Below are 21,039 nucleotides of genomic sequence, written 5' to 3' on the forward strand. Positions count from 1 at the left end.
GACCCTCTTAACTCACTAGTTCTAATGGAAACTATATTTTCAGGTCATATTGAAACTCAAATCTTCATAAATAGCATCTCAGAAGCCTGAATATTCTAGTGGTTTACATTTATTTTAAGATTTATTTAAATGGTCTAATACAAAGGAATGTATATAATCATGTTCAAAGGAGGTTGGCTGAGTTAGCCACACAGCTTTGGTATGTGGCTACACACAGGTGCATGAATATGTTGTTGAGACACAACTCTAAAATCAAAGTGTGGAATTTAATTGTAGGTCAGATAAGGTTTGGGACTCAAATGGAAAAACATCCTCCATCTTTAGCTTAACGGTTGGACTTCAAGATCTTAAAGATCTTTTTCAACTGACGCAATCCTATGACTCTTTGTTCTACATTTAAATTTCCTGGCACAGTAGCTGCTTTTATCAGGTGACATACTATTACATCCCAATTCTGTTTTCTTTTTTCCCCATTTTAGATAGACTTCTTTAAAGTCTACTGATGCTACTTTTTAAATACCTACGATGACAACCATCATCCATCCAGCCACAATTAAAGTAGAAGTTTCTACATTTGCAGTGGAAACTTTTGCTTACATGCCCTTGACAATTAAAATGGATGTTATTTTGATCATAAGTACCACGGGCTGTACACATCATACAAATCATATGTGAAATTACTGCTGTAAGCAGAAGCTAAAATCCAAGACAAATGCCAGTGAGCCTGACCTGGGCAATGAATACTTGCTCAGAACCGTGAAACTGGTTTTTTTTTTGTTGTTTTTTTTTTTTTCCCAGAGATCTTTTCTCTAAATAACAACCTGATGTAAAAAGTGCTGATTTTGGAGGTGTTCAAAGAACAGATCTACATCTAAAGGCTTGCGGTTCAGGCTTGTCTCTAATTAAGAAGTGTCCTAAAGTGAACAAAGGGCCACACAGTAGGAAATACATGCTTGCAGACACCAATTCACACCTGTTAATGATTAGTTTGCAGACACTACCAGATGTGCTATTTATCTGATGATCAGAGTAATTGAAATGAATTGCTCTGAATCAGTCATGTGAAATTGTCCCAGTTAAGTAGATGTGCTGTTTCTCTGTTTTCTTATGGGAGAGATGGAGCTTAATAATTTTCTTTAACACTGTCCTTTACCCTTTAATTAGTGCTCCCACAAAGAACTGGAGCTGCATGCCATAACCTCACCGAAAAAACAAAGACAGACAATATGTCTGTACAGAAAGATTTTAAGTCTGACAATGGGTAAGAGTTCACAGAGGCATTGGCTCTGTAATAAAAACAGGTCATGACTTTAATCACATATACAGAAATCTGCAGTTCAATGCTTTCAAGGTCAAAAAGTGAAACCCTGCACACTGGAGGGTTGCAAACTTTTAGGAGTCACTGCCAAAGGGAAATAGTGGTAGTGGACAGTATCAGTGTAGTTCCCAAACAGGAACAAGTGAAAAATAAATTAATGTGAGTTCAGAGGGAGAGTACAAAGGGAATGGATGCAAACAGTAGGCAGGTTCATGTGTTTTTCCTCCTTTTGCCACTGCTGGAGACAGAGGCACAACGCTGACCTGACCCAGACAGGTTTCTCTGTTCCCATGTTGCTCTCTTGACACATCAAGTTATCAAGATTTCTTTCTTCCCAAAAGAACTACAACCAGCTATAATACCAAAAACCTGACTATTGAGAATTAGTCTGTGAAAGGAGAAGTAAGAAAATAGGAGGAAGGCCATTTAGACTTTTCTGTTGTCTACACCTGATCATGAATTCAGAATGTGCTTTATGCTGTAAAGCCCATAAGTAGAAAATTAGGATGAGATGGGTTGAAGTGTGTGTATTATCTAGGCAAACATAAAAAAGATGTCTTTAAAGTTAGTATAGTTATGGTGGCATGGCTTTAAATTCTTTTCTGTAGTGCAAGGTTTATTTTTATACATTACCCCAGGTCTGCTGAGGCCTTTGATTTAGACTGTGGTAATTTTTCTACCTTTTGCCATTCGATATTTTTCCTACTATCCAAGAAATCTTTCATAGTTTGTCTGTGGCAGATTGAAGTTTTTTATACCTCCAGCACAGCATAAAGTGTACTGGTCCTGGTTTGCCTAGAGGAAAAAAAACCCAAAAAAACACCAAACCACAAAAAAATCCTCACAAAAAAACCCAAGGAAAGAAAAATCTAATTGGAGAGATCAGAGAACTGAAACTAAGAATGGACCAGAAACAGGCATTAAAAGACTTTTAAACTGTGGTTTCCTGGAGATTTTCTCAGGGCCTTTGTGTACATTGAAAGTTCTAGCTGCAGTTGTGAAGGTAATAACTTCTAGTTCAGTTTCCTGCAACCTCTTGCCAGAAATACTTGCCTGCTTCTATTTCTAGACTTACAACCCCACGTCTGCAATTGAATTTCCCTCAGGCTCACGACCTTCTGTCTTACATGAGGTTACAACACCTCATTTGGGAAGGTCACCGTTCCTATCTGAACAAGAACAGAGAAAGTTTGCCCTCAGTTTTGGAGGGTTTTTTTTTCCTAGAATGCTGCACCTCCAGTACTATTTATATGTTACTTAATGATCTCCATTGTACTACTTGAAGCTGAAGCTCATGTGGCCTGTTGAAGCTGTTATGAAAGAAGACTACAGAGTTGGAAGAAGAGCAGAAATCTCTGAGATCTCTGTTCAGTGTGCTGTCCATTGGACCATGAGCAGTAGTTGGCAGATATAACTAACAGTATTCAGCTTTCTGTTAGTGAAGGCTTATTAAAAATTCTAATGATTTGTGTTTTTGTCTCAGGTTATTTATCTTATTCTCTCTCTGTCTGTGAATGCTGGAAGGAGGTAGTCAGCATCATTACACCCCAGACAATTGAGTTGATTGCTTTTTTCATAATAGTGTTGGAGAACAGAGTTGTGCAATTTTCAGTAGGCGAGAGAACAGACAGAAGAAAAAGTGAGTGCTTTAAATAGAATTACTGCAATGCTGCTTGCAAAATGCTCTTCATTAACCCTTAATAAACAGACCATGCTCAGCTATTGTCATGAATTTATTCGTTTAAGTTAGCAGTTTTCCATCTACAGATTTTTCCACATGAATATTTCTGTCCTCCCACATTCTGGGTTTCCCTCTCTTAATAAGACTATGGTGATTCATTCCTTGAGCAGTGCTTGTTTCTTATTTCTAAAAGATGCCTTTCTTTTTGCCTTCACTCACAAGTTTTTGGGTTTTTTTTCTATATGTTTCCTTCTCTTTCTTCCCTCATTTTTCTTTCTGTACCATATGTCATCTACCTGTTCACAGGGGTATCAAAACAAGTTATAATCCCTAAAAAGATACGCTTTTAAATGGTTGTATAATAAAAGAATCATAGAATGGTTTAGTTTGGAAGAGATCTTAAAGATCATGCAGTTCCAACCCTTCTGCCATGGGCAGGGACATCTTCCATTCTGGCCTTGAGCATCTCCAGGGATGGGGCAGCCACAACTTCTCCGGAGAGCCTGTACCAGTGAACAGTGTCTTGTTGAGGTAAGATAGATACTCCAGTATTTCTACATCGGTTTTACATGGCCTGTTTTTTGTGAGCAGGGGTGCCACAGAGGTAGCTCCTGTGAGCAGCTGCTGGAAGATGTCCATGTCCAGCAGAGCCAATCCCTGTTGGCTCTGAGGATGGACATGTTGCTGGCCAAAACTGGGCATATTGGAGAAGCTGCTAATGCTTCTGTGATGACATATTCAAGAAAATCAAAGCAAAGTTCCAGGTTTTCCTTCTAGTCAGAGAAGAGGAGGAGGAGGTGAGAACATGTAAGGAAAAACAACATGGAGACACCAAGGTCGGTGGAGAAGGAGGGCAGGAGGTGCTCCAGGCACTGGAGCAGAGATTCTGTAGGCTGTGGTGAGACCATGATGAGGCAGCTGTGCCCCTGCAGCCCGTGGGGATCCATGGGGGATGCAGAGATCCATCCACAGCCCATGGGGATCCATGGGGGATGCAGAGATCCACCCACAGCCCATGGGAGAGTTGCCCATCAGCTGGAGCTGATGCCTGGAGGAGGCTGTGATCCAGTGGGAGACCCAGTGGAGAGAGGGAGGCCCTGCTTCCAGGCCAGAGCAGCCTGTTCTTGCAGTACAGCACCCCATGGGAAGAGAGTCACGTCACAGCAGTTTTGGGAGGGACTCACATTTGCACCAGGTGCTGTAAGCCAGCTGCTCGTGAGAGTGGACCCACGCCAGAGAAGTTCACAAAGAACTGTCTCCCATAGGAGGGACCTACGGCCTCGCAGGAGAAAGACTCCTGTGCCAGAGAAGTGGAAAAAAATCTCGGTGATGAACTGACCAAAATCCCCATGCTTTGTCTCCCTGCACTCTTGGTGGGAAGGAGGGAGGGGCTGAGGGAAAAAAAAAAAAAAAAAAAAAAAAAAAAAAAAAAAAAAAAAAAAAAAAAAGGTGTTTTAAGGGCTTATTTTACTTCTCAATATCCTCCTCTGACTCTGTTATTAATAAATTCACATTGCAATTTCAAGTTGAGCCTGTTTCACCCTTCAAGTGTTTTCTCCTGGTCCTTATCTTACTCATGAAGCTTTCATTGTTTGTTGTTTTGTTTTTTTTCTCTCTGCCCAGCTGTGGCACTGGAGGGTGAGCAAGCAACTCTCATGGGGCCCTTGTGTTGAGCCAGTGTCAAACCACAACATCTTCTCAAAAACTTGCTTCTTAAATCCACATATACAGCTTCCACAAACCTCTTAGGTCACCCAATTAGTGTAACCCTGAAACAAATTTTCTGAAGACATATGCTCTGTTTAAGCATCGCATTGTTGCCACTGAAAGCCATGTCTTCTTAATATCTCAGTGGGCAATAGAAGCTAGGTAAATATATTGGGAAAAAAAAAAAAAACAACAGCTAGGAGCCTCTTTCTGTCCCCAAGGCCAGTGGATACTGCATGGATTACACATGCATGTCCAGCCCCCTCTTGCTTCCCAAAATGAACCACTCCAAACAGGCTGATGGAAAGAATCCATGGTTCGTGCAAATGGTGTCTGCAATCGCACAGCAAGCTGAGTCAGTGAAACTGACTAAGTCCACCAGGCTGAGAATTGAACACTCTGGACAGCTCAGTGCCAGAGTTCATTGTGTGCCCTGGTCCTAATTAGTTCTTTTATATAGGTGTGCCAGAAAAGGGCTTGTTCTTGGGAGACAGAAAAGCAGGTGTGTCTCAGGAAGGAGTCCAAGCTGGGAGCACCACAGCAGATGCAGCATTGTCCCTGACCAGTCCTGAGCAGGGCTGGGTTGGTGCCAGTGACATGCCAGGGCCCATGCCAGTGCAGGGGAGCAGGGACATAGAAGACCTGCAGCACAGCCAGCTCTGAGTTTCCCCAGAAGAAAGGTAAGGATGCTTGGGGAAATTGACACCTTTTACCTCTTGCCCAGAAAAGGAAAGAAGTAGAAGCATAAAAAACACAAAATGGGGGATACTATTGCACTGATTTCTCTGCACATATTTATTTTTTATAGTTACCCTACGTCCTGACCAGTCAGATTTGGTGTGCTTTAAATTACCTATTATTCTTGCCAAAGAACATGTGTTCTATTCACATTGAAAGCTGGAATTGGCTGATTCTTTTACAGGGTTAAAAAAATCAGCATATTCAGGTTGTGATGACAAACCAACAATTGCCATTATTTCAAGAAGAAACACAAATAATAAAAATAAACCCTGCATATAAATTCCTTCTACAGTTTCATCCACCTTGTTGGGCAGGAATCAAAACCTCTATGGATGTCTTCTTGCTTTTAAAGTCTGTTCATAATTATTTTTCACTTCTACACAACACTTGAATGTCATTGTGAAGTTTCCTTAGTTTATACCCCCTCCCCATCTCCAAAGCCTTAGCATTCTTCTTTTGTGCCAGGTAATTTTCCATTCTACCAATACTTTTCACCTACAAAAAGTTAAAAGAGAATTGGTTCCCTTTTCTTTTGAAAATCTCAGTAGCATAATTATTGTCCAGTAAGTATAATTTAACAAGTCACTCAGCTCAATCTTTGCCATTATATCAAGTTCATGAGAAAAAGATAAGATGCTGTAAACAGGCTGCATGCACAGTCTGGAAGAAGCTTCAAAAGTGTCACAATTTTGTTTGTTCATACCATGACTAGAATGTGTAATTTGTCAGGAAATTTCTTAAATATTCACTGGGCAGGGGGTGATGCTACTATTTCGGTGATTCATTAGTATTGCAAGCTTGTAATGAAATTCATCCTAAAATCTTCCAAACTGTTTCAGCATTGAAGCTGTCTCTGAGGCTCAGGTACCCCAACCTGCTCTCACACTTATGAGAAGGGCAAAGATCAGGCCCTGTGCCCTACACTATTCTCTCAGAACTCCTCATTACTTTCTGTTATACTCATTACTGTCATTACTGGCTATTTTTGCACTCTCTAGATACTTAAAATTATCTCTAAATAATCTTTCTTTCAAAATATGCCAAATCCAAGTGCATAAAAGTATCATGATGAATTAAAATCATGGGGTTTTAACTAAAAGCATGGGAGGCCATGTGTGACAAGCGATAGTACAATTGCAATCAAACTCTGTTTTGATCATTGCTCATCCAATCTAAATACAGTGTGTTCTTATGTGTTATATACATCCTGCTAAGTTATGTGATAAAGCCCATACACACACCCACAGGCGACTTCAGAGAGATAATGGCAGAAGGGGCACCCCAACAGTGCTCTGCCAGGCCACTTCCAGACCCATCTCACTGTCCATTAGCCCCTCAAATACCCATCTGCACAAGGCCAGAGGAGCACAAAAGGCACAATGACAGTCAGGAACCCAAATTAGAGACTCCCAAGGAACAATCACCCTGTCTGGACTCTACCCAGGGTTGTCCCAGCAGAGCTTTCCACCCCAGTGCCAAAGCTCAAAAACCATCACCACAGGTCACTTTTGGATTATGGGCGTTGCTGCCTAGAGGTGAGACTCTTTATTGGATGCAGAAAAAAAGCAGTTGTGGGTCAATTCCTATTATTTAGGGGAGGAACCAAAGAACAAGAAAGGGATTTAGGTGATTTGAGGAGGAATGAAAGTTGGAAAAGAGGAGTAAGGGGATGAAAAAGATCAGACACATGTAAATAGTTTTCTGCTCAGTGTGCTTGTCTGGCTGTGCTCTGTCAGGGAAGGGAGCAGTCTTCTTGTATTCCCTTCAGCCTCCTCCCCAAGCAACGACTCTCTGCTCTGTGTGCACCTGTGCACATGAGGTTGTCTGTGTCAGCAATAGAAAAGAGAGTACAGCTCTGGGGCCTTCTCTGCCAGCAGCTGTGGAGACTGGACAGTGTCTGAGCCCAACTGCTTGAGGGATGCTGCTAACCTATGGTACATATGTGTATGTGTGTGTTTTCAGTAGTGGAGTTCCATTCTGCCCAGCTAGAGAAGGAAGCAGGATGAAGCTGTTGGTGTCATTTTGGTTTGCATGGGTGCTGGGAGTGTGTGTCTGATCTGTGTGCCTGGCCACGTTTGTGCATATGTTAATATGTGTATATGATGTCCATATGTGCCAATAGGAAACAGTCCCAAATTACACCAGGGGAGGGTTACACTGGATATGGGGATTTTTTTTTCATCAAAAGGTTTGTCAAATATTGGAACAGACTATACAGGGCATTGGAGAAGTCTCCATCTCTTGGGGGATTTAAAAGACATTTCAGGACATGGTTTAGTGATGGACTTGGCAGTGATGGATTAACATTTGGACTCAATGGTCTTAAAGGTCTTTTCCAGTCTAAACAATTCTATGATTTTATGATTACATCCATCTATCTATCTATCTATCTATCTATCTATCTATCTATCTTTATGTATATGTGCATGAAGACATTTGTGTACATGCATGTATAGAGTGTATGTGCTTGCTTTGTGTGCATGTATATGCTGGGAATAGATCTTCATTCCCACTGCCAGTTGCATCTGGGAACATGGAGCAGCAGCACACTCACCTGTCTCAGACAGACAGACAGATACAGACAGACATACTCATGCAGATGTATATGTATCATTTGTATATAATGATAATTTTTCTCTCTGCAGGAACTTCAGTTTTGGAGAGGCAGAAGAAAGAACTGGCAGTGGTTTAGTTCAGTGATATCTGCAAGCCAGATGAGATTTAGGAACTAAGAGTCACGGTCATGGTTATATCCCAGCCTCACAACCTTTTGTTTGAAACGTTATGTCAGGCTCTCACTAAGGTAACAGAAAGAGTTGAACACAGAACTAACCTTCAGTCTTGCTTTTTCATAACATTTTAAGGTCTGTTCTTTTCCTTTTGCTAGCCACGTACTTTTTGCCAACTTTCTGCAACCACAAGAGCTGGAGTATATGCATATTTTAATGTAGACTGAGCTTCTTCCATAATCTCATAACTCCAGGAGGATTTAACATAATTCTCAGTGATTATTTCCAGTGCCTGTCTTTGCAGGTGGTCATTGATTTCCTGAGCTTCAGTAGAGTGAAATTGATGTCTAGCCTACACTAGTAAAAGGTTTACTGGAATAGATATATCTTTCAGTACAGCTAATACTGGCAAGCACTTTATTATGGATGCAGTTCTATTGTGGAGGAGAGAAGTAAAAGGTTTTCATCTAGTTTTTTTCTTGGGAAGGCTTTTGGCTAGCATAGAGATGTTATTCAAAATTTCACCTCTAAATGATATCTGTAGGTTTTAGTCATAAATCTGGCTTGATTTCTCTCAGTCTCTCCATTCCTCATGTGGAGCTGGAAAACAGCAATGAGAGCTGACAAATTGACTTTAAATCTGCAGAAAGGCAGCAATGTTCTTTGCTTCCAGTCTGAAAAGACAAGCAGAACAGGGATTCACCCTTGGCATGAGTGTGGAAATCTTTCTCCAAATGCATGCCACCAGACTCCTAGGTTTATATGAAATTTATGGCTTATATAACTTCAGAAATTGGGCAAATCACTCAAATATCTTTTTTTTTTTTTTTTTTTTTTTTTTTTTTTTTTTTTTTTTTTTTTTTTTTGTCTTAGTGAGAGAGCACTCTAATATAACAAGGGCACAGTGGGTGATGTGAGATGGGAGCAACCACTGCTCAAGTTGCATCTGAGGAGCTGAGCCACTTGGAGGAGGGGATCGTCTTCCTGGCAGAAGCAGCACAGAGCACTGTGACTTCTCCATCTCCATGTTTCTACATAGAAAACATCAAGAAGGCACAGCCTCAGGAACCTTGATATGTTTATTTGTGCACAGCATGCTAAAGTGAAATTTTAAAGTGCAGTAATTAATTCTGCCACACTCCCTGTGTTGCCATGATCAAGACAGGAGCTCTAGCTAAGCAGAGGAGCTCATATTTGGTTGATTATGGATTCTAACCCTCATTATGCCTTTGCCTGTGATAGCTTCTGACTTGTTTTGACACAAGTGGCTGGTATAGGTAAGCCTGGTGATGTGCAATTTCTTCTTCTGTGGTTTAAATTAAAAACTGTTTTACAAATCAGGAGACATGGAAATGGCAGACACATAAAGTTTATCCTTACATAAACATTGAGGGCAAATCTGTCCTCAGAAATAATTAATAATGCCATGCAGAAACCACACTGGGAGAATTACAAAGGTTATTATGTGGATTAAATGCCTCTTCTTTGTCTGAGCCTTTCGATCTTTCTGTAGTGCAAAGCAGCTACACAATAGGATAGTTAATGATTTGGGTCTATGTAAAATCTTGGTCTCATAGGTCACAGAGTCTGTGGGTAAGAAAATCCAGGGACGGCATATTAGAGGGGCTGGCTGCTCCTCTGCTGGATGCAGAATCTACCTGAGCTAGTTCTCAGTCCTCTTGCTTGAGAGGTGCTGGCAGGACACCTGTCACCAGAGGGTACACAGAAAGCTTCCAATGCACTTGTACTGATTTTCTCTATCAACTTGAATGTCCATGTTACAGAAGTCACACTCAAAATTGGTTCAAACTGGTTCTAATATACCTGCACAAGTGATTTCCTGTCTTAGCTGCAGTCCAGAAGAGTTTGCAAGATGCTATATTTTAGATTAAGTCCAGTTAGAGGATTTTTCTTTGTTTTGAGTGTTCTTTTGCGAGTGCTTTTTGGGGGTTTTGGGGGTTTTTTTCTGAGCACACATATATGTGCTGCTTAAATTACAAAATCTTGTGAAATGTGGAAGTTGAAAAGTGACACTAAGAACAAACTTAACTCTATGGCATTATTTTCTCTTGAAAATCAGGAATCAGACTGGAAAGCTATAAATTCTTCATACACTTGTCACCATGCCGATTGTTCCTAAATATACTTGTCAACATGCCAACAGATCCTAAATATTTCGTAGTTTTTGACCACAGAAGAACATTTTGTGTATTTAAACCATTAACTAAAAATCACTGTGTGGAAAGTAGGGATGCAAATGGTGTGGGGGTTTTTTGATGGTTTTTTTTTTTGGAAGAACATTTGCTGTGATTTCTTTTCAGCCGGTACTTTTGCATGGACCTAACTTGGGAAAGTCACTGCATTGTACTGTACTCAGATTTATTTTTTAATAAAAGACAGAAACAACATTCTAGAGCACTACATCCATTACATGTCTAATGAAAAATCAATAGCAGCTGGGTACCTTATTCCAAGAACTGCTTTTAGAAATTCTACCCACGGGATATTTGTGAAAGATAGGTTTAGTGTCTTAATTCCCACAAAGTCTGTAATTCCGGCTTGTTTCTACTTGTTTGGTATTCATTACAATACCCACAAAAAACTTGGTAAAGTGTACTCATAAAAATTTAGTAAACTTTTATATGCATTACAATAAATACAAAACAAGAAGAGTCTATGGACTGTCTCTCGTATGTACAGTAAAGGGAAACAAAAACCCCTCTGATAGTAGGTTATAAATAAATGGTGTTCTTCAGCACATACAGTAAGTAGCATTATGTTATTATAGTACTGTAATTCACTGGATAAATGGAGTTGATTTCCCCTCTTATTTTCACGACAGTAAACCAAGCATTTACTTAAGTAAGTGCAGGTTGAGGGATTTACATAGTTTTGAACCCCTGTCTGTGAAAAGATGAATACTTTTCTCAGTATAGACATGTATTTTCTGCAATTAAATAGATTTTTTAAAGAACAAAAGAAATGGAAATCTCCATATATAGAATCAGTGTCTCTAAAATTAAAGTCATATAGCTATTGAATAAAACAAATTAAGTTTTAGGCCAGAATTGATAATGAAAACCCCAAAAAGCCCTTGTACAATGGCAATCTGGCTTTTGTTCTTATCAACAAAGAAACATAACCTGAGATTTTTTTGCCTTACCTCATTAAAATATCTTCACAGAGACTGTTAACAGGAAAGTAATTTTTAGACATTTTGTTTTGAGCAGTCAGTGATTAAAAGCAAGGTATCTATAGTTCTTTTTCTGTTATTTTTAGGGCCTGTCCAGAGTTTGTTACATTGTATAAATTATTCTGCTGTTCTCAGACTTTTCCAGAACATTTCTTTGAATCTTCAAAATATATTTTGACTCTGTTCTCAAAGAAGTAATTTTTTTGCTCAAGGGATCATATGCATAATCTTCAATCCATTTTGTCAATCAGTTTATTGTATTTCAGATTTTCTCTGGGCAGCACAGATAAAATGAATACTTAAATAACAAATACAAATACAGAGGGCTAAAAGTACCTGAAAAAATGCATAAGGGACATTAAATTTATATGCCAAAAAGTAGTGTTATGTATAGGCAATATTTATACACTGTTGAGAACCATTTTGAAACCTTGAAACTTGAAAGGCTGGGTTTTTTTGCTAAATCTACCACTTCTGCAAAACTTGCAAAGTGTAATTTAAAATCCCAATTTTTAAAATTGCCATGGCACAGTGACATCCCTGTGGAGCAGAAACTGGTGACAGTGGGGCTTCCCACCAGCAGGGCAGAGCTGGACCCCATGGCCAGGGCTGGTTGGTGCCAACACCCCAGTGAGGGGCAGGGTTAGGGAAGACATGGAGCAGGAGCATCCCAGCCCCAGGAATCAGACACATCCTGGGGATCAGGGAGTCAGTATAATATTGTTCTGTGCAGGATCCCATTGCTGGCTGATAACCACTGGGAAGCAGCGCTGCCACTGCAAACCTTAGAGGAGTGTGAAACAGCTGCCTCATCAAAACCTCATCTAAGGATGAATTTTCAGTGAAATACCTGCAAAAGCTTCTAAAATACCATGTCTATACCATATACTGGTTTGTCAAAAAGATGCCTGGGCCAACGTAATTAAGCTGTCTATAATCAACAAAAATAATCTGGGAGTGCTGAGCTTAGTTGGGAGAAGAAATGAGATAAATTAGCTCATTATGAGCTTCCCAGTGTGCTTGGCACCAGTGTATGCACCTGAGATGCATTGCACAGGTCTAGCTCAGCTACCTGAGTATGATATATCACTTATTTGTTTATTTTCAAGCATGTAGGAGGGTGTTTTAATACACTTAAAGTTCAGAAGGTACACAAATCTTTGCAGAGTGTGGACTGCTGCTGGGAGGGTCTTTCTTCCAGTATTCAGGACACCAAAAGGGCAACTTAATAAATTTGCATATTTCAAAAAATAATTTAAAATAAAAGGAATTCTCTATAGTCCTAATCTGAGTTTCACAATAAGCTGTTGGTCATAAACTTAGAGCTGCTCAAGCTTTCTCCTGATTTTATTTTTGCTAAGAACTCTAAAGGAATTTTGCTGTACCAAGTTATTCAAATTTAGAACATAATAGAAGTATAAGCTCTTATCCAGCAGCAACCATATCTGCCTGCATTAAAATATCTAACACTATTTGCTCAATCTCCAATTTACATTTATCTACTCAAACACAAGAAAGGTCTGCAGGCTAAAGAAGAGAAAAGCATTCCACAGCTCTGACATGCAGAGCACACAAACAGAATAGAGTCCTTTTCCTGTAATGGTCTGCATTTGTCTACTAATGATTCTGACAAAACTAAATATAACCCAGCCCAGGACCTTAAAAGCTGATTTGAATAAATTTAAAACAGGCATGGTACAGATGCTTGTTATTCATAGCTCCACTAGGCATTGCTTTGCCTCTCTATGCTCCATTTTCAGGAGGCCTAAGATTCAAAGTGGATATTTTTGCCATGAGTTTTAACATTTGAGAAGGTTATTTGTGCTGACCAGAGGAACTGTCTCGAGTATTGCAATCCTCCCTGATGCCTCACACCACACAGCCTTGGATGTGCCCTTGTGGCAGAGGAGGATGATGGCATCATGTGCTGCGCTGGAGCTGTTACCACCAGGTGGAGGGAGGGGATCCTTCCTCTGAGCTCAGCACTGATGAGGCCACACTTGGAGAACTCTGTCCATTTCTGGCCTCCTCAGTACAAGAAAAACACAGATATACTGGAGACCATCTGTCTTGGGTTATGTAACAACATTAAAAAAAAGTGTATTCTATTTTACCTGTTGAAAGCAGTTGGGGACATGTTTTCCTTTATCTCTTGTAACTCCAGGGGGAAGGGGGTGGGTACCTTCTGATAATGGGCCAGCTGTGAAACCTGGGTGGGGTATTGTTTCTTATCTCTCTTCCAGACCCATCCACTCTCTGGGGGATGTCTTCTGTTAATGGGCCATTAAGGCTCACTAAGGACATGGCACATCATCCCATTGTGAGATGCTCCACCCAGTGGGGAGAGCCAAAACATTCCTACCTAGATAAAAACTGTGATGTAGGAACACCAGATATCCAGTGTTCCCACTGGATTCCTGGAGGAAGGCTGGACTCATCTTGTCATTACTGGACCCTTTTCTACAGGACTATCTCTACTCCAACAGAACCATATCTACCACCCCAGGAGGGTTTACTTTGGACTGTTTCCAACACCCTGACCCAACAATGTGTCACATTGTACTTCTGACTCTGTCAGGGCTTCAGGAAATTTTGTTTGTTTTGTTTCCTTGGTTTTTTGTACTACTACCTTTGTATTTTTAATATTTCTAGTAAAGAACTGATATTCCTATTCCCAAATCTTTACCTGAAAAGCGTTTAATTGCAAAATTATAATAATTGGGGGATGGGGGGGGGGGGGGGGGGCATTACATCCTCCATGCCAAGGGAAACTCCAGCTTTCCCCAGCAGCTACCTGTCTTCCTGTCTTCCCAAACCAAGACGCCACCCAACAAAGGATCAGTGAGATAATAAAGGAACTGAAACATCTTCCATGTGAGGAAAGGCTGAGAGGGCTGGGACCTGTCAACCTGCAGAGGAGAAGGTTTGGGGGAATCTCATCAATGTATATAAACACATGAAGGGAGCGGGCAGATGTGCATCCAGGCTCTCCTCTGTTGTGCTTGTGACACGACCAAGTGCAATGGACTCAAACTGGAACACAGGAGGTCTCTGACCATCAGAGTGAGTTGGTCCTCACATAGAAATTTTCACCTCAAAAGTCTTACAGAACTCACTATAAATCCACATATAAGCTTATCCTTGTAAATAAATACAATTTACATGCAGGTGATTTAGTTTCATCTCAGATGAATTCCACAATTGTTAACTCAGATGCACAGTATAGTTCACCCTTTCATCAGGTCTACAGGAAAAATAAAACCCCAAGAATTAAGCCTAAACTCCAGGGTTGCTGCTCAGTGCCACAGCTGTGTGCTCTTTATACAACTTCCCTGCCAAAACGCTCTAGAAGCGATGACACCCAGATTTGGGCTTTTCTTAATTTATATTGCATGCTTTTCCTGCCCTGGTGACATAGTATGGAAAAGTCCTCTTATTTTCTTTGTATGAAAGGTAATTGGAAAGGTAGTTGTTCTCTTGTTCATTATGATAAATTGGGTTAATTGCCATCAGATCACATTCATTCATGATGTCACCATGATATTTTATTAGGGAATTTTGAACCACTACCATTTGCAAGTCTCTGTTTGTAATGCAAGGGTTAAAAACATTTCTATCCTCTGAGGTATTCTGAACATCTCATTAAAATTCAGTGGAAGGACGACCTCTGGTTTAAGGCTAAAAATCTGTTTTACTGTCTGATTGGGTTTTATATAAAGTTCCACATAATTCTAGTTAAACCACAATTTGTAATGCTATGGCAAATTATCATTCAATTAGACTTAACTCTCACTGAAATACTCATACATAGGAGATATTGGCCGTTCCTGAGGAAAGGTGCACGGGGTATGGATCATGTTCTGTTTATGAAAACAGATGGACATTTCATTACAAATCAATAGGGTATAAGTGATGTCTAAAAAAATTATTTTAATAAAGTTAATTCCCAAAAGCCTTAGCTAGAAGTAAATGCTTGTCACTAAGCCAGGTTGTGTCAGCTTTATGAATATTGAGCACTGCTTTGGCTCCTGAAGTAGGAAAGGATAAGTTTTTGCTTAGTTACCCAAGTAGGCCTACTTAATGAAAGGAAAGTACTCTTGGGCTGAATCTTAAGTACACTTGGAAGCCTCATGTTGTGATCCCTTGGGATTATCACAGAACTCTGGTATCATAGACATCACGTTTCACTTCTATGTTTGTATAGTTAATGCTAAAAGCATGACATTGCCTTCTTCTTCTAGAAAATTCATGAGTAAAATATAAATATAAGTTGTCATAAACAATTCACTCAACGACATGGCAATTAACCTCAATCCTCCTGGAAACTATGCTAAGGCACATGGGAAATAAGGTAGATTGGTGACATCCAACCTGGCTGCATGAAGGGAAAATCATACTTGACAAATATGGTGACCTTGTCCAGCTATATTATGACTCCACATTTATGGAAGATACCAGTTCTGGTGGTTTTTTGGGGGAGATTTTTGTTTGGGGTTTTTTGTTTGGTTTTTTTTTTTTTTTTTTTTTTTTTTCTGATGTATATATGCATAGTCTCTGGAGGCATCTTTAGTTTTATAATTTTTTAAATGACAATGTGTTTATTAACACGGGTTTTTTAATAGATCCCCAGCTTTAGCTGAACTGGATGCTTTACAGGATACAATAAAATGTCTTTACTTGTGTTAAATTCCAGCTTTTAGGCTCATCATTAGAAGATGTTATCAGTTTATAACCGGTTTCCTTTATCAATGAAAGGTTAGTAATGTGGGTTGGCTTAGAATTGCATGGAAAGCTGTAGAAAAGGTTTAGTTAGGCCGTCTTATCTGTCTCATGTGCAATTGACTTCAGCTGATATTCTCTGTGGGATGAATGCAACAAGCCATTTTCTATGTTTAAAATTAGGTCATGTTCTAAATTTTGGCTTTTCTTCCTTGAAGACATGACATTGTTATCTTCTATCTGCAATTATTTTTTTTCTAAGGAAAGTAAATTCTATTTTGCTGTTGCAAAGTATTTTATTTTAAAATTAATTCCTGAAATTTCCAGCTCAGAGAGTTTTAACTATAACATGATGGATATCATGGTACACAGAGTTAATAAGAAGGATAAAGACAGAGTTCTATTTACCAAATTTCAGAAAGATCTCAAGAGAAACTTGAAAAGAAACCCACACAGAGTTGATCTATATAAAAGGATATTAACACTAGCTATTTACTTTTGTCTCAAAATGTTGTATATTTATGAAATTACTTTAGAGTTTTGGGTGGAAGAAATTCCAAATATTAATATTGAAACATATTCACAAGTAACCATATTCAAGAAAGCGAGCTTTTCACTACCTGTGAAGAACCCAGATATGTTTACAGAAGTTTTGTACACTTTCAATCCCATAACTAGTCCATAGATTTCTCAGTAGGAAGGTAACATTTAGGACAGTTTGTCTGAGCTCCTGGATTTTTTCAGGCTAAAGACCTTCACCTGCTCATTTTAACTACTGTTTAAGAAAGAATGCTACTGAGAAATCCTTTGAACTTTATTCCAGGTGTATAGGCTTCAATAAGATGAAATTCTAATTGCTACTTCAAAAAAACCTAATTATTAACTTAACTGAAGAAGTCAGCCATCTCCACATCTGAGAGTGTTAATAGATCTGTCTAAATCCTTTGTGATCCAAATGACAAAAAATCGTTTAGACTGTTAGCTCTTGAAAACTGGTGAAAGTCATACATGTGAGCCTACAGATGTCCAAACATAAACAGTCCCTGCTGATACCCAAAGTGGCCTTATGCTGATTCTAGCAGAATTTTTATAGGTCTGTCAGAACACATACATTTGTGATGCAATTTATATTAACGCTAATTCAGTAATTTCAGAGAGAATACAAAATTAATCAGAAATAGTCATCATTCACATTGTATTTAGAATATTAAGCATCTAACTTTAGAGCATTACTGAATAAAATGAAATGTGGGGGTGCTGGAATAGTATCATAAGTTTCTTAGTTGTAGGTTTGATGTAAATTGGACTTTAACCCTAGCCAGGTAAAGCTACTGTCTTGGAATGTGCTTATCAGAGGTTGATAAGAGTTGCCAAGACAACTCTAATCCTCTGCCCTGGGTTTCGATAGTCCTATTGTGTTTTCCCCCATCCCATTGTACTTCTCCCCCACATGTCCACCATCCCCCAGGCCCCAAAACCTTCAGGAGAGGTGTCTGACAGGGATTGGTGGGTCTCACAGGACCACATCCCAAATTCACCTGATTTGTTAATGTTGTGTATTGCATTTTGACCTTACCCACCTGGTTTTGTGTGATTGGTCTCCGTAACTGGTGTCCACCCCTGAGATTTGGGGGAACAAAAACCCCCTGTAACCGAGGCCCAGGGTCACTCCCCAGAGGCACAGGCCTGGAACCAGGGACTTCCCCTGAGTTACCCGAATAAAGCCTTTTCTCCCTGAGCCTGGAGTGTCCCCTCTTTCTAACCACGGCCGAGACAGTTAAGGCAAAGGGGCTGCGGAGCCAAAGACCCACGCGAAGGTACTGTTGGGGCGTATCAGAGCTAGCAGGGTGGTCCAGCCGGACGCTGAGCTGACCTGAGAGACAGATACGCGAAGCAACAGATTGGCGCGCCAACTGTGGGGCCTGCAGACGCCTTTTGACCCGCTGTGCCGTGGGAGCTGACACGGAGGCCTGAGGAAGACTCGGACCCTGTGACCCAGAGACCTTCTGAGAGGACGTCGCCTTGTCGTGTCCCGAGGTCTTCAGCATTTCACGGAGCCACTGGGGTTGCAAAAAAAGCACCCCTGGTGGAAGAAGGGAACAGCTCCTGCCCAGAGGAGTCCCTTCAGGCTCGTGGTTGCCCCAGCAACGTCTCCAGTGTCCCGAGGGCTTGGTGAGTATATTTCCTCTAAGGGAGGGAAGGATACCCACCACAGAGGCTTGGGAAGCCTCAGGGAACCCTAGGAGGGACGGGACAGGGGGGGACCGGGGGTCCACCCGAAGGAAGCCCTTACCCCTAGGAAAGGACGCCCACAGGGATTTGGGGGGTGGTTTTGCTGGGAAGGGGTGGTGGAAAAGGATAACAGCTAGTCGGAATGGGAAACGGACTAAACACCACCCAGAAAGAGGTTTTTAAAAGTTTAATTGGAGTTTTAATTGTTGCCAAAATTAAATACTCAAAAAAGGAACTGAAAAAGTTTATTAGGTATTTGTTTTTGCATTTTCCGAATGTTAATTCGGACCAAGTGAACAGCATTTGGTTCTGGGAAAATGCTTCTAAAAAGTTGGAAAAATTAGGGAAGTCAGGAGACGTCCTGGCTGCAAAATTTGCATTCTGGCCGTGGCAAATAAAAGCTGCCTTAGAAGAGATCACAGGAATGCAAGATAACAAAGTTGCATTCTCTCAGAGCGTTCTCTCAGTCCCTTCCCCCCATCCTCCTCCCCCTGCCTCTCCCGAGTCCCCCCAGCCCCCCCGGTCCCATCCCCCTGCCTCCCCGAAATCTCCCAAACCCCCCAGGTCTCCCCTTTTTCCCTCCCCCAGAGAACCCAAGCCCCCTAAGTCCCCTAAAACCCCCAAAACCCCCCCAGGTATTTTAAAAAATGCTCCGGCCCCCCACGGTTCCCCCTCGCCAGGCATTTTGAGAATTCCTGGATCCCCCGCTCCCCGCAGCCACGGCCAGGCTGCGAGAGGCTCCCGGGGCAGTCTGGCTGGCCAGAACGCCCAAACCCCCCCCACTACCCCCCCGATTTCCCCAGCCAACAAACCCAGAGTCCGTTTCTCATTCGCCGAGGAAGACCGCCAGTCCCCAAATAGCCCGGGTGGGTCCGGCAGCGAAAACGGCTGTGAGAAACCCCCGAAGGGAGACCCGGAGACCCCCCCCTCCCCAGAGAACAAAGGAAAAGGCCTCCATAATGGCGACAGCCACGAGGTGCAGCCTCTTGGTGCCCTTCCCCCTTCTTGTTCCCAGAATCCCTTTCAGCCCCCTCCTACTGGCCCCTCCCTGTACCCGCCCCCTTTTTCCTCACAAGGCTTGCCTCCGCCCCTCCCCACGCCCCTTCCCACGCCCCTTCCCCCGCCCCTTCCCACGCCCCCTCAGAGCCAGGGGTGGGGTTTACCCCACTCCTACTGTGAGGGCACCGCCCCAACTCCGCCCAGAACCTTCCCCCTGCCCGCCCCGCCCCCGGAGCGGGCGGTTCCTTCCTCCGGGAAGACTCCTTATCCACCCCACCCCCTTTTTCCTCAGCCTGCTTTTCCGGAACCGATTTATCCCGAGCCTTGTGGTCCCGAAAAAGCCCTGCACCCCCCACCTCCCCCACCCCTGCCCCTGGGACCGGGAGGGGATCAGGGCAAAACCCCAACAGCGTGGAGCTCGCCGCTGCCCCCGGGGCTGTCGGCTGCCCCTCCCCCGCCGGCACTGCCGGCCCCTCCTCCCCCGTCGGGGCTGCCGACTGCCCCTCCCCTGCCCGGGCTGCCGGCGCCCTTCCCGGAACCGCAGCCGCCCGTTCCCCTCCCCCCACCGAATGCCGGCGCTGCAGCCGCTTTTGCCGGGTTCCCGGGACAGTGGCTGAAAAGACCGGACTCCGTGGCCCCCCCTCCCTTTCTCCCCCCGCCGCAGCAGCACCCCACAGCGCCGTGGAGCCCCTTCCCTCCCCCCCACGGCGCGAGCGAGGCGCCGCCCCTGCCCCAGCCCGCGTTCCTGCCGCCCCCCCACGGCGCGAGCGAGGCGCCGCCCCTGCCCCAGCCCGCCCCCCCGCAGCCACCTCCCACAGGGGGAGCCCCACCGGCACCGCCCCCGCCCTACCCCCCATTCGGGAACACGGTGTCCCCGACTGCACCTCCTTTGGGGAATGCTTTTCCAAGCTTTCAACGGCCACAGCCACCCGTGCCACAGGCAGGCTGGGAGCAGCCCCCAGCTTACCACTGGGAACCTGAGGCAGCGGCTGGGGTCCGGGAGGGAGAGAAGCAGGAGCTCGGGGATGCCAATGCAGATGGGGTACCCACAGTTACTCCGGTGACATACCGAAGAAGCAGGGGGCAGGGAACCACAGTAGCCACCTGGAAAGCGTTGTCACAGACGCTTGTTAAAGACCTCATGAAGGCATTAAAGGAATATGGGCGACATAGTCCTTATTTCGAAGGCTTGTTGTTTACTTCTTTTGGTGGAATCACAGTTGTACCTTTTGATTTGAAGCAGATTTTCAAGTGCCTCTCAAGCAAAATGGAATTTGAGCTATGGGAGGTCACTTGGAGAAAACTGCTGAAAGCTGCATTGCCAGGTTTGCTAGAGGACCCAACCACAGCAACTGATAATGCAGGCAATCCTATTACCCTAAACCACCTGTTAGGGGAAGGGGATTGGAAAGCAGCCGCAGACCAGGCTACCAACATTCCCCAAAATGTCCTTGAGTTTGTAGCTAATCAAGCATGCAAAGCCTTTCTGAAAATGCGGCCCGATGGCCCCTCACAATATTACTTAGACATTTTTCAGGAACCACAAGAACCCTATGTCAAATTTGTGGAGCGACTTGCTTCAGCTGTGGAACAGCAATTTAATGGAGAGGAGGCACAGAAACAAGTGATTCAGCAGTTGGCTTTCTCTCATGCGAACGAGGAGTGCACTGCTGCAATAAATCTGATACCCAGAGAACCAGGCTCGACACCTCCTCTCAAG

Source organism: Zosterops lateralis (assembly GCF_965231275.1).
Source record: "Zosterops lateralis genome assembly, chromosome: 3".
Lineage (NCBI taxonomy): Eukaryota > Metazoa > Chordata > Aves > Passeriformes > Zosteropidae > Zosterops > Zosterops lateralis.